This window comes from Cryptotermes secundus, unplaced genomic scaffold (genome assembly GCF_002891405.2).
Source record: "Cryptotermes secundus unplaced genomic scaffold, Csec_1.0 scaffold262, whole genome shotgun sequence".
Taxonomy (NCBI): Eukaryota; Metazoa; Arthropoda; class Insecta; order Blattodea; family Kalotermitidae; genus Cryptotermes; species Cryptotermes secundus.
Genome location: NW_019739214.1, coordinates 591,919 through 607,312, shown reverse-complemented (window position 1 = coordinate 607,312; position 15,394 = coordinate 591,919). Strand labels below are relative to the sequence as shown.

Sequence of the window (15,394 nt, the reverse complement as noted above, 5' to 3'; positions counted from 1 at the left end):
AGTGAGATATGATGGGATGGATTGGATTGATCTGGCTCAGGATAGGGACTAGTGGAGGGCTCTTGTAAACACGGTAATAAACTTTCGGGTTCCATAAAATGTTGGGAAGTTCTTAAGTTACTGCACAATTGGCGGTTTCTCAAGAAAGGCTCAGCTCCGTGAGTGAGTGAGCGTATTACTTTCGAAAGTATATCACAACAGGCACTGCATTCTTTGATAAAAGAAACGAAATAGAGAGCAACTAGTTGGCTTGGAATTATGGAACAGGTAATGCTTTTCTTGCAACTTAAAATAAATAATAAATAAAAGTATTTAAATTTTAGAATAGTCCCATTAAATGTTCTTTAAAATCTGAACAGTATTATCTGTCTCTCAGAGAACCCTTCCAAAAGTCATATTGTTCTTTGAAAATAAACATAATATTAAAATTGTGGAATTATTTTAGAGCAATGCTTGGGACACACAGGAGAGTTCTGTTGAGAAATGTCTGTTATATTTTGAGGGGAATGTGGTTGAATAAAAATGGTTAATTTATGATTGTTATTTCTTGATTTATTACGTAATGTAATTTGGAAGGTAGTTTTTAATCTTTCGGAGGAACTTCCTGCCTACATCTTCAGTATAGTAGATGGAGGTAGCTGGTTCTTCCGAAACATTAGTAACCATTCACGAAGCTGCATATTATTATAAGCTAAAATCTCATTTGGATATCTGCTGCAACTGTCAAGTCAAAACTAATCTTAAGTGGTCTTAATACAGCTCCGGTTCCCTTGCACAGCGTCACTGATCCTTGAGTACGTGCCCGGCCAGACTAAATGAATGAATTTGTCGCCCAGTACCATAAAAGATTAACACAATGAGACCGTTGGCGGCAAGTGATATTGTAAAGGATGATTGACCCTAAAAGTGAACCACTATGACCTTTAGCTCTCGTTAAATTCGAGAGGAAGTGCAGCGTCAAAAGGAGCCTGAGTCTGGAATTCTGACTAGCAGTTCAAGGGAAACGAAACACGGAGTCTTCTCGTTAACTGTGTCCCACCACAAAACATACGAGTTTCTGCATAAGTCTCCTACCGACACTCTCAAATAAAAAGGTAAACAGGTAAAGTTGTTCCTGTGCTTAACTAATTAAGCACTACGACATCAAGACGTGTGGGAGAGTGGATGTATAGATCCACATTTTCTTGACCTCTGTACTAGCTGGAGGTGAGTGATCAGTTTCACGCCCAGACCACTTTACCCCCGAGGGAAGAGCCCCTGGTATCCATTGAATAGGAAGCTGGGTGGGCCCCAGAACTTGTCTGGATGACTTGGACAAAAGAATATTCTTGGCCCTACCAGAACTCGAACTCCAACCCATCAGTCGCCCAGCCCGTAACCAGTTGCCATACCGACTGAGCTATCCCGGCTACCTCGGGTACTGAGATATAGCATCTGGTGTTAGGATGTTGGTGGATAGTGGTTGGAAGTGGCATGAAAGAAATCAGTCATAGCTTAATTGAAGCCTCTATTCGGAAACTTTTCTGGAAGGCTGAGACTCGAACTCGCGATCTCCCAAATGGGACTAGAAATGCTAACTACGCAGTCGCGAAGTTTGGCTTCATGTTACCAACTGCGTGATACATGTCGCTCCGAGAATCCCTGGAGATGTTGGTTTCTAAGTGATTTGGCCGAGTTTATGAGTTACTAATTCTCAAAGTATGGGGTGTGCCCCTTATTGGGGTGCGTCACGGCTAAAGTGGAGGCGTGAGAATGAAAAGTGAAAAGTTGTTTTGTGTAAGATTCGTGACTTTCATAATACTTTATTGATTTCAGTCGTAACAAACTCTGAGATATATTACATCTTTTTTTTTAAGAATAACATAACAAATACAGAAATCCTGCGTCATATTTACAGAATTGCTTTATCGCTCATTAACTGTCTATTTAATTTCGTATTAAAATACTAACATTTGATTAAGCCTCGCCATAGCTCAAGCGGTTAGTCGCTGGCTTTCCACTGCGGCATCCCGAGTTCGATCCCGGGTCTGGTCAAGTGGGATTTGTGGTGGACAAAGTGGCGCTGGGGCAGGTTTTCTCCGAGTACTTCGGTTTCCCCTGCCAATCTTCATTCCATCAATTGCTCCACAATCACCCTAACCTATCATGTGGGGCTGGTACAATAGGCCAGAAGTGGCCGCAGTACAAGGGGCTTAGTCCCACCCCACTAGCAATAAAAAAACAACAACAACAAAAACATTCGATTACATATTCGAGGATTCTGTATGGAGAATATTTGAGTTATGTCTCTGAATCTTCCGGATATATAGAAAACGGTGACAAATGTGGCAATGCTGAAAGGTTGACAGTCAGAAAACAGATCTCTAAACAAGCCGTTTAATATGTAGGATTTGAGGTTTTAACAGCGGTTAACGCTGAAGAATGCCGTCTTCTGGGATGTGGACTCATGTAGATATTTGTGAACCTACGTTTCGGAGGAACATATCGCCTCCTGCCAACTTCTCACGCCGGTTCCTAGCTCGCGGATTATTCTATCCTGAAGATGAGGCGATAAGTTCCTCCAAAACATAGGTTCAAACACGATCTACATGGCGCCATATTTCAGAAGACGGCATTCTTCAAACTGTTTAATCAGTTAAACGACTTTCGACGTACTTTTTATACCTTTGGTGGTGGTGTCCTTGAATCTTATTCTTGCTGTCGTCATAGTTATGGACAGCAATTTCTTATATAAGTAATTAAATTCTATCTGAAAATAAATCAGTACAAATTACTACGAGATGTTTAAGACCGCCTCTGTGGTCTAGTGGTCAGAGATCCTGGATGGTAGTGGGTCTGGAACGGGGTCCACTCAGTCTCGTGAGGATAATTGCGGAGCTACTTGAATGGAAAAGTAGCGGTCCCGGTCTAAAAAACGGCCGTGGAAATCCGTTGCGCTTACCACGCGACACCTTCTATCCGCAAAAGTTGGCACTAACTTCACTTCGTCGACAAGCGGCGGTCGCTCAGTCGGCATCGTTCGCTTGCGGACTACAGGCCACGGAGTTTTTTTACCACGATATCTAATGCAGCCTGCTGTGATGTTTTCGTGGTCAAACACGAGATTTTGAGTATTTCTAGAGTTTCCAGGAAGATACATAGGATATGAAGGATAGTCATAGAAAATTTAAAAGGTTAAGAATGTAAAATAATTTGTCCGAACTACAAAAGAGCAAGCATTAACATTATGACGGGACATTAGTACACAGTCAAAAGGAAGTGGTGAGGTGGAAAAAGAAATATTCAGATCTCCTTAATGGAATTAAAAGCGATGGTAATTTCATAATCTCATCAGACGTAAACGTTTCAGCAATGGTGATTTTGTAAGATTTGAAGCTTTCACGGCGGTGACTATGAAGAAAGCAGTCTTCTGGGATTTGGCACCGTGTATATGTGGTGTTAACCGACGTTTCGGAGGAACGTATCGCCTCCATCTTCATGGTAGAAGAAAAAATATATAAGAATCTGCAAGCAAAGAGACCGTGAGAACCGGTAAAAGCAGACTGCTTTCTTCATAGTCANTAGCGACCGAATCCCACTTATCAATGTAAATCTCCAGATTTGGGCGCAAAGCCTCAATAACGGAGCACTTATCGAAGTGGAAAGAAAAGTTCTCACCTCAAACCAGCTGTTCATTTAGCATTTGTTCAGGAAGTCCTGAATGTAAAATATATGTCTGAGAAAGAGCTCGCTTCACGGTAATGCATTTATGTTGCATTCGAAATTTTGCTACGTCAACCTCTTTTTCTTCGAGAATAGAATAACCCTAGATCGAACACTGAGGACTTTTATTTTGACTCCTCGCGTCCGTTCTGAATGACAAAAACATTCCGAAGCCACAAGTCCCTTTTTAACTATTTTCTTTTCTTCCGTTTCCTCTATAGGGAAATGGGCAAGCTGTCTCATTACTGGACAGTGCTGTGTTTGCTGTCACCTCCTTCCACACACCCTCGACATTCAAACATAATAAATCTTCAGTCCTTAGAGACGGATAAAAGAAAGCCGAAGGAAGCTAACCTTGAACCGAATTAAGTCATTAATTGGTTAAAAATATTCGAAACCCCCACATGTTCTCTTATAGAACTGAAATTGCTGGCCACGGTAGCCGAGCAGTCTAGGGCATGAGCTGTCTTCGCTCGCTCGGAAGTCGGGATCCCACACAAGGCATGGATGTTTGGTATGTGTATGTGTTTATTCTGTGTTTGTGTTGTCCTGTGTTTAGGTAGAGGCCTTGCGACGAGCTCTTCACTCGTCCAAGTAGTCCTTCCGTCTGTAAAATGATCAAAATGAAAACAACCTCGACACCATAAGGTATAAAGGCGTGTCCACGTTAGTCGTGTTCGTGCTCGTCGGAAGACTCGTCTGGCTTTTACTTATGCTCGTAAATCTTCGTCCACAGTATTTCAGTTGCTCGCCAGGCTTCGGCGCGTGAGGATCCATGTATTTACTCGAATTGTGTATAGGCTGTAGTTCTATTTTAATTTATTGGATATAGTCTTTAAATTAAAAATTAAAAATTTCTTGTCTCGTGACTTGTCATATTGTCCACATTACTCGCGAGCATAGCGAGTCGCACGAGCAAGAGGAATGTGGACGAGCCTTAAGAGAAATGGATTAAGTAAGTAGGTAAGGAACTGGAAGTTATATGGTTCTTTAGGTATATAAGCTTAGTTCTCTGGAAAGTGCATTCAAGTCAGTCCATTGTTCTGAGCTCAAGTAGCTGTAGTTTAAGAGGCAAGGTGAACTGGTGGTGCGCGGGTTGCGTAGAAAGTTCTAAGTGTGGAATGAGAACAGATGTGGGAACACCGCGAAGTCTGGGGGTTAGTTATTAAGTCAAGTGAAATGAGAAGCTAATTTCAGACTTCTTAGAGCGAGGGAGCATAACAAGGAAATTCCCAATATCCCAGAATCTTAACTACAGTACATGATTATCAAAACTACAATTATTTTAGTGTTGTCTAAATTAGAAACCATCTGACTCAAGGCCAGCAATTAGACTATGAATTCCCCTCCACATAAAGGGATCTTTATTACTCTTGCCGGTTTTACTGAGTACAATAAACTTGAGACTGGTTCTTATAAAAATTCAATGCGTAATATTATCCATGACCCCCTCCAACTGCATGAGTCATCCATATAATGGGTGAACACAGGCAAAAGAATGCTTCATGACATGAATCCCTCGCGAAACTAAATTGAACTGTCTGTGGGGGACATAAGAGTTATTCCAAGAGAACGGTTTATGTTCTGTGCTAACTAGCTAAACTGCTAGGCATTACCGCTCATTGGTGACCCCGGTCTGGTCTGTAGCATAGATCTGTAAAAGAAAATTGCAACACTCACGTTTCCGTTTCTTTCTCTCTATCTGTTAATGTCTCTTCTAAAAGTCTAGGACAAACACTGGTCACAGTCCAGTTCATATGACCTGGTCCTTTAGCTGATATAAAAAAAATGGAAATCTTTAAATGAATAATGCTATTTGCCTGTAGGTCTACGACTTTCCCACGTGATGCCGTTTGATGTCACACCAAAGCAGTGTTCTAAACCTACGCTTTCAAAGTTTGCAATATGGCGTCTGTTCGAATCATTACGTGGCTGCAGTACTTAATGCATATTCCTTAAAGTCATTATGATTATACATATCTTAACCTACCGACGTGCTGTTTGATTTTCTCTGCTCCGCTCTTTGTAATATCAGGATGAAAATAATAATAATAAAAATAATAACAGTATAGAACAGGCTGGCTTAGAAGTAACGTCTAGACTTGTGTTCACTAGATTCTTGGTTCGAATCTGAACCAGGACACCAACTATCCTGATTGAGGTGTTCTGTGGTTTTCCTCAGACCCTCCACAGGAAATTGCCAGGATAATGCTTCGATTATTTCTTGACCGCTTCCAGATGATTCCTAAATCATCAGTCGTCCTGTCATCCGGCGCTGTACAATCTCGCTGGTGCCAGCGTCGTTAAAAAACAAACTAAAAACACGAGCTTTTTTCTGTTTGTCGACTGTAACCTACGAACTAGCGTGAAGTATTCACGTGCAATCTGCTATGGGGGGAGTCACAGTCGCGATCAGAAATTTTGCTGGAAACGCAATTCGGAAAGTACAGACACTGGTAGGAGCGAATATTTGAAGCCACTTTGTTCAAGTGAATTTAAACGAGCTTCTAGGTCCATTAGATCGATTTAAAACGGTTTACTTTTATGACATTATGAGTAGTAAGTAATTAATGAGGTTAAATTGATTCAGGTGACTGCCTCTGTGGTCCTAGCTACAGATCCAGAAGTCCCGGGTTCGGTCCCCGGTGCTGCCAGATTTTCTAAGAAATAGTGGTTCTGGATCGGGGTCCACTCAACCTCGTGAGGATAAATGAGGAGCTATTTCAAGGAAATAGCGGCTTCGGTCTAGAGATTAACGGCCGTGGGGATCCGTTGAGCTGAACATGCGACACCCTCTATCCGCTAAAGTTGGTACTAACTTCGCCGACAAGCGGCGGTCGCTCGGTCGGTATAGTTCGCTTGCGGACTACAGGCCATGGAGTTTGTTTTAAATTGATTGAGGTAACTGCAGTCTTAAAGTGGAAGTAAAAGAAAGTTAAATTTACTGGAAATCTATGTGGGAACAATAAAAAAACTGCAGATATACAAATAATATGATCCTGAGTTTTCATTGCCTTTTGCATAACGGTAGATCTGAGACAAATTTAACTGTGTTGATCTAGTGATAAACTGTATCAAATAAAAATAACGACCAGTGATCCTAATTCTGTAGATAGAGATCTTAGTGAAATTGTAAATCTTACGGAAGAATAACAGTTCAGTATGGTCATAACTAAGTAGATTTTAAGTGGTTCTGACGGTAGTGTATAACACTTGAGGTTACTGGGCTTTTGGATTTCGTCCATCGTCGACGGTGCTCAGCATATTTTTTTTTAATTCGCATAGTGGTGGGTGGAGTCCAGTTGGGTCCACTCGGCATGGCGGCCACTGATTGGCTTATTGTACCTGCCCCGGGTGATTATGATGATGGAGAATTTGGTGGAATGAAGATTGGCAGGGGAAACCGAACTACTCGGAGAAAACCTACTCCAGCGCCACTTTGTCAACCACAAATCCCACTTAACCAGACCCGGGCCGCCGCGGTGGGAAGCCAGCGACTAACCGCTTGAGCTATGGCGCGGCCCTGCTCAGCGTCTTTGGCGTTGAACAAATTCCAAAAGCCCAGTAATCCCGAGGGATAGCAAAAACTATTAGCTAAAAAATAATTCCCTCTTCGCTCCCCTTTCTTTCTGAGAAATAGCTCCTGGTGTGCAGTGGATTTCTCATACAATTTTTGGCAGACCAGTAAGTAATAGTTTTCATACTAATGCAAGTTAAACGTGCTATATGATATTGCATGTATTGTGTATAACTCATGGGTGATGCTAAGAAAGAAGTAGAGAACGTATTTTATTTGTGATCTAAACTGTATCAACTACGTAACAAGCGATATGAAGAAAGGGTGTAACCATGACATGGTACCAGCTGGCAAACACAACTACGGTCGGTCCTCTGAGACTAAGGACACGCTGCTATTTTACGAACACATACACGCAAGAAAACAAAGCTGTTTCTGCTACTGAGGGATGAAACGAGATCTTGTCTGAATCACGCAATTTTCAGATAAACTTGAGGAATTCGAACATTCGTCTCCGTGTTTCGTTTTTCCGGCACACAATGCACCATACGCCCAGCACTGATAACCTCGAGTCTTGTTTATTCCTGAAGATTAGTCTTAAACCACAGGCACGTGTTCACCAAACTACATTGCCCCTCAACCCAAATACAACAGTCTTCATAGTCACTGCTGTAGGAAGCTGAAATCGTTATTTCTCTTTATTTCACGGCACTTTTAAAGCTCGGACTAATAACGTATGAATATCGGCTCATTATGGATTATTAGACTGTAATCTAGTGGGAAAGCCAGAAGGAAATAGGCCAATGGGAAGATCAAGGCATAGGTTGGTGGACAATATTAAAATGGATCTTAGATAGATAGGATGTGATGGTATGGATTGGACTGATCTGGGTCAGGATAGGGACCAGTGGAAAGCTCTTATGAACACGGTAATGAAGCTTCGGGTTCCATAAAATGCTGGGAAATTCTTGAGTAGCAGAATATTTGGCTTTTCCTCAAGAATGGCTCAGCTCCGTAAGTAAGTAAGTAAATCTAGTCCTCCGCGCGGGTCTGTACGTGGTGGTCCTCGCCAGCAAAGTAACTAAAGAGTGGGCATGAGAAGCCTGCTTTGCTTGTGTTTGAGGGATCACTGTCACTGCTATTGACGGAGAGAACGTGAAACGGCCAGAACCGGCCCCGTCACCTTGTTCAGTATGGGTTTGCGGGGTGTGACACCACAGTCCTGGTAATTGTATTATGTTAGAGGAAGAGTGCTTCTTGCCGGAGGAGTTGAAGGAGTTATAATAGTGTTTCTCTGGGTTCAGATCTCTACCGCTTGTTGGCACTGCATGTGAACCAACTCCCATCAGTGATGCTTATGAAATTAAACCCAAAATTTGAGTCATATCGGCGGCACTGAACTGAGAATACACGATGTCTTCTAGTATACGTAAGAGGTAAGACACAAGGAACTTCGATCACCGTGACCGCCCTGAAATCCAACACAAAAAAGACTGGGTTTCACATTTTGAGATGCCTCTTTTTGTGTTCCAACCGAGGTTCGATCCTTGAAAATGTACTGAAAGTGTCCTCATCGCCTGCACCATCCGAGGAAAACATGGGACTACCACCCTCCGGGGAACAAGAAGACACTTACTTGCTCATGGAGCTGAGCCCTTGAGGAGCCGCCAATTCTGCAGCTACTCAATAATTTCCCAGCATTTTATGGAACCCGAAGGTTCATCACCGTGTTCATAAGAGTCCTCCACTGGTCCCTATAGTGAGCCAGATCAATCCAATCAGTACCATCCCATCCTATCTCTCTACGATCCATTCTAATATTGTCCACCCACCTACGCCTTGGTCTTCACTGTGGTCTCTTCCTTCTGGCTTTCCCACCAATATCCTATACGCATTCCTCGACTCCCTCATTCGTGCTACATGACCTGCCCACCTCATCCTCCTTGACTTGATCATTCTAATTATACTTGGAGAAGAGTACAAGTTATGAAGCTCCTCATTATGCAGTTTTCTCCAACCTCCTGTCACTTCATCTCTCTTCGGTCCAAATATTCCCCTCAACACTCTGTTCTCAAACACCCTCAGTCTATGTTCCTCCCTTAATGTCAGAGACCAAGTTTCACACACATACAGAACCACAGGCAAAATTATAGTTTTATATATTCTAACTTTTATGTTTTTGGACAACAGACAAGAAGACAAAAGGTTCCCGAACAATTTAAATGCAATCATTACAGAAGGTCTTCGATATGTGGAGCTGTGCTTCAAGGCGAGATACACTGGATAGTTTCAGTTCTTCATCTCACACTTCAGCGTAACAAACGACAGGTGGGGTTACTCAGGACACCAAATAGACCCTTGTAGACAGAGGGTCTTCGGGCAGCCCGAAGAATGGAACAAATCGGCAAGTGCGAAAAGCGTACGACACACTCATTAATGGAGACGAAGAGACAGAGAAACTGACATAGCATAACCTGTTCCTAGTTCAAATTTAAGATGAAGGAGTTTTTGTTGCCCTTCAGAACCAGCCTATACAGCACAAGACAGGTTGTTAGAACACCTAATTATTTTCTTAGCGTACTCTCTTATGTTTTTCTTTCTTTCTTTCTTTCCTTCTCTCTCGTTTACAGCATGAAAAGTTATACACACGCAAATTTCGTGAATGAAAGAAAATGACTCCTTCCATCCATTTGCCCTCAGGGGGTCATACTGGTACGCTGTGACTTTTGCCCATTGCCTAATGATGTAATAAGATGCTGACATCCAAACAACTATTGTACAAACCAGACAGTAAGACATGATTGTTCTATGTTGTATATGAAGAAATATTTCGTCTACGTAAGAGTAACATATTGTAACGTGTTTTGCACTGTTGCAAATTTAAATTTGAGTCTGTCATAAGAGCAAACCTTGATTTAAAGGACTAAGGCAGAAACTTGTTTCAAATGACGAACATTTCATGTATGAAATGTGCGGCAGCAGTAGTAGTAGTAGTAGTACAATGTACTGTCAGTAGTCGCAGTAGCAGCAATATTGGTGGTATAAATAATAATAATAATAACAATAATAACTGCAGCAATAACGGTAAAGGTTAAATTATCCGTGTGCTCTGTCCATTATGCACAATATCACGAAGATACATGGGAGAGTAGATATACAGATGCACGCATTTTTGACGTCGGCTTTATATAGAGGTGAGTGGTCAGCTTCACGCCCTGGCCACTTTATCCCCGTGAAACAACCCCGGGTGTCCACTGGATAAAAGGCTTGGTGGGCCCCAGAACAGGTCTGAGCGCAGTGGAGAAGAGAAAATTCTTTTGCACCTGTCGAGTAATAGTCGAGTAATAGTAACGGTGGTGGAAGTAGTAGTAGTAGTAGTAGTAGTAGTAGTAGTAGTAGTAGTAGTAGTAGTAGTAGTAGTAGTATAAGCCGGGATAGCACAGTCGGTATAGCGACTGGCTATTGGCTGAACGACGGAGGGATCGGAGTTCAAGCCCAGATAGGGTCAAGAATTTTCTCTTCTTCACCTCATCCAGACCGGCTCTGAGGTCCACCCAGCCTCCTATCCAATGGTTACCGACGGCTCTTTCCCCGAGAATAAAGCGGCCGGGGCGTGAAGCTGTCCACTCAGCTCCAGCTAGTGCCGAGGACGAAAAAGAATGTGACTGTATACATCCACTCCTCCATCCACCTTCATGGCGTATTGCCTAATTAGTTAAGCACAGGGACAACTTTACCTTAACTGTATTTATTTGTTCCTCTCTTCACTTATGTAGCAACCATTGATAATTCAGCGGGACATCTCATCATATGTTGCATAGTCCAGCGTATTATTATTGTCCCCTGCTATCTCCAGTACTCCTTTCCAGTCATACATATTCTCGAATCTTATTTCGAAGCCGACATTTAACGCCACCTCCCAGTCACATCACTCACAAATAGTCAATCATAAACTGTCTCCTTTAAACAATAAACTACATTTCAATTATCCATATCAAGATATGAGAAGTAGTCACAGAATAGACGTAATGAAACCTACTTGTTCTTTCGTTCGTGACCTACTCTATAACCTGTTAAAACTTTACAGAAAATATTACGGTAATACGAAATTGCTTAATAATAATGATAAACCTGGCTCTTACAAATTTGTTTTGTGTGTGTGTGTGTACAACATGCGGGCCTGTGATGACATTGACCTGGAAGCAGTTGGTGGACCAAAATTCATACTTATGCCGAACACAATGGCCGCGCGGTCTAAGGCATGAACTGTCTTCGCCCTTGGGTTCGATGAAGTTATGGATGTCTGTATTGTGTGCGTTTATTCTGTGTTTGTGTTGCTCTGTGTGGGTATAGGCTTTGCGAATAGCTGATCCCCCGTCCGAGGAGTCCTACCGACTGTATATATAGGATCGAGAAGCTGAAAAGGCGGCCAAGCTTGTGGTCATACTAATACAGTAAAACTTGGTTATAGCAACATCGGTTTCTGCGACACCTTGTCTATTGCGTCAAATATTCAATGGTACGAACTAATTCCTCATAAAGCAACTGTTTTTATACCTTGCTTAGTACGACATGCACAAATGCATCAACCTCGTATGTAACGTCATTTTCATTCCTGAATTTCTCTGATATGGACATTGAACGTAATTTAGAAAGTGTGTATTGGGCAAGTAACAGGAAACAGATGAAGATAACTGATTACTGTACTCGTATCTAGGTACAGTAAGGCACAACAATTGATGTAATCTACTGTAATTTGGTGAGTAGGCCTACCTTTAATATACAGTATTAGTGCGGTGTGTATTGTCAGTGAAAAGCGCTGTAATATGTCTTTGATATTACACATTTGGGCAATTCCACGTTAATGTTACGTTAGTCTGTACTTAACTATGTATTTCACTAAAAAATGCAACATTTTAACTCGGTTTTTGGTAGATTTTTACGTGACTAACATAAGGCTACTGTGGAAGTGCCCATTTCGGTTACAACGACATTCGTTTATAACGACACTATTTTTAGGTCCCTTTGATGACGTTATAACCAAGTTCTACTGTACTTATATTATAAAGGGGTTAAAGAATCTGCAGATGTTCAGCGTAGAAAGTGACAACTTAGAGACAAGATACGCGGCCTCCGTAGTCTAGAGGTAACGTTCCCACCTCATGACTCGTGGTACGTGGGTTCAGATACCCGGCGGAGGTCGTCGAATTTTTAAGGGCGGAAAAATTCCGCCTCCGGGAGGGACTTTAAGCTGGGTCCCGTGTCGTAACTTTACGGCACGTAAAAGAACCTCATATCCCCAAAGGGGATCACTGAGCCAAATTCCAGGACGTTTCCCGCCCAACAATAGTCTCTAAGGCCTCTGATATATGGGGGAAGCATTATAGATACCGCTAAGCAAGTGGCCGAACTCGCTTGCTCGGCGGGACTGATGGTACGCACCATTTATCGGTAGGGTATAGAGACTGGTAGAATATCATAGAGGGAATCACAATAGATCAAACTGGTCGCGGTGCATGGGGAAATCCACCCTCTCTAAATAACTAAACTAAACTAGAGACAAGATAAATTATTCAATTTCCCAAATATCCTAGCAGTTCTTCAATTCAGTAAGATAACATCAGATATTCCAAAACGTTGCATCGCAAAGAACAACCTACTAACTTAAACGTCGCTATTCCTGCGGTTTTAAGATAATCGTATTTTATGTGGGGAAAAAATGCCTGCTAATTCTTAAGACAAGCAAAGTTAACTTGCATAAAATGTTGCAAGTTTTTTGCAAGTTGGATAGAAACCACCCACTACTTCTGATTGCACCGTCAATGAGCAAGGAGTCGTGTTAGTTGAAATCTTGACGTCTCTGCTGTTTCAGACTTGCTGATATAACAAGTGCCAACTGATATAATGTATCACGTTACTACAAAGAAACAAGTTGGAGACCACTGGGAGGAAAGTTTATTTTTCCATGGCTGAAGCTGGATGTTTACAAAAGTACAAGTATAAAGGAACCTCACGCAGCGCTTCTTCAGGTAAAGTTACTACAAAAGTGGTCTTGACTAGAAACTTATCTCCTTTGTCTCGTCACTCGAGTTCTGCTTGCTACGTCTGTCTGGCTCACAGCAAGCATTTCGCGGATGAGCAAGACAGGCTTGCTTCACTAGACGCTTGGATGAGCAGAGCAGTGCTTCCCGCTGAAGTACCACAATCTTAGCAATGAATCTCTTTTCCTGGCTTTATCACCAAGCAGGTTAATTTAGCGGTAACGCTACAGTCTTGTGTCTGAAAGGTGCTCGTTTAAAATCTCGGTCGGGTGAGAGGTGTTTTATGGTTTTCCTCAGTCTCTCCAGGCAAATGTACGAAGAGTTCCTCGATTACGGCATGACCGCTTCCTTCCATATTCTTTCCGATTCATCATTCATTATTCACTCTGCCATTCGATGCTATATAGTCTGCCTAATCATAACGCCGTAAAACAGCCCATACAATTACCTTAATATAATATTACATAAAACAAATTCCATGCAAAGGAGTTCTTGAGAATTTAGTAATCTCTCAGCTATTCATAAAATTTCCATATTTATGGGGGACCCGAATGTTCAATACCATACTCACATCGGCCTGCCACTGTATTCTATCCCGCGTTAGAGGAAAACAGTGTACACCCTCACAATACATTTGATTAAGGTCCATTTTAATATTGTAACCGCTTCAGTCGATGAACTGCGACGAAATTGTGAAGTGTTAAAGTTCGTAAAACCAATTCTGACACCAAATTGTCGCGTGTTGGGTGTATAACGCGACAAATAACTTCACGCCGTATTGGATATAGCGAATTTTATTCCACACTCGCTCTTACAATCACACAGTTTACAATCTCACAATTGCTGCCATTGGCAGTATCACAAATACTAGACTGCAAATGCTAGACTACAACTGACTGGTTGACTGCCTGGCTAACTCGTAACTAACTTGAATAGTCTTCGCTGCTCCTTATTTAGCCCCGTTACGGACAACAGAGAAAACAATTACGTAATAGGCACCACTGTTGTCTGACGCCGTGTTTGCCGACAGCCTAGCAACGCTGTCGGGAGTTGTTTACTGCTGAGTTGCAACGGCGGCATCCCGTGTTACGTCACCGCTGGGGAGGGAGGGGGTGTCCCCATAGCGCAACACGTCACAATATTATCCTCCCATCTATATTTGGATCTTTCAGCTCATTTTTCCTTTCGGGTCTTGTGATTAAATTGTTGTATGTTTTTCTTCATGCGAGCTACATGCTCCGCCCATACCACCCTCCTTGATTTTATCACGTTAAATATATGTGTTTGGTGAAGAATAGGATACAAATTATGATGCTCCTCCTTTATTTAACTCCGTCTTCTGTCATTCTCTCTCCCTATCTATTTTTCTGACGTCTTTCATTAGATATGAGGTTCTCAGACTTGTACTTCTACGTTGTAACGCCGCACAGTTTGGTAAACTCCGTAGACATTTCGGAGGAGCATATAGTCTCCATCTTCAGAATGTAAAAGTAAGGCAGTCATGAATACTTGCCGCCTGTTTACTGCTGGTTTCCTGCTTGGCCCACTCTCCGATTCTGAAGATGGAAACAATACGTTCGACAGAAACGTCGGAGAAATTCTAATGAACAACACAAAGTTACAAAATAGAAACTAAAACAGATGTGAGGCAAGGTTATAGTCTCCCATTATTCACCATATATATGAAGAAAATAATTCGGAAACAGAGATTTGTCGTACGCTGGATAACCTCAATTAGTAGAAAAATCATAATTGAGGTTATGTTAGTGACGGATGAGAAAATCCGAATCTAAAGATAATCTAAGATACTTAGTATGTATAATTTGCAGATATTTCTATCAACATTGTCACGTGTAGGGCGGTACGCGTGACGAGAATGACGGGCTCTAGTTCTGATGATTACATTTATTAGATCTTTGGTTACAATCTCTCTTAATCATATTTAATTACAGCGCTATCTCTGATTCCACACTTCATAATTTATTGCTACACGCACGCACACACTAGTCCTGCCCCGGAAATGCAATTAAAACACAGGAACAAGCGCTTCAAATCACTCCAAATATTACACATGATAGAAGCCTTCTAATCACACATGAAGTATTACACGGCGAACTATCCGTGGCTATCTACC

At 41.9% G+C, this 15,394-nt stretch overlaps 1 protein-coding gene and 1 long non-coding RNA gene across 5 annotated transcripts in view; one reads left to right on the top strand and one right to left on the bottom strand.

Annotated features, from left to right (window-relative positions):
* Positions 1–13,242, top strand: part of LOC111871684 — a 217,935-nt gene extending 204,693 nt beyond the window's left edge. The window contains exon 3 of the long non-coding RNA XR_002844082.2: positions 13,092–13,242. This is a non-coding gene — a long non-coding RNA (uncharacterized LOC111871684). The remainder of the gene's footprint in view (positions 1–13,091) is intronic.
* The window catches only part of LOC111871683 (dual specificity tyrosine-phosphorylation-regulated kinase 4), a 559,052-nt gene that overhangs the window by 224,077 nt on the left and 319,581 nt on the right, over positions 1–15,394 (bottom strand). The gene's annotated exons all lie outside the window — the stretch shown is intronic.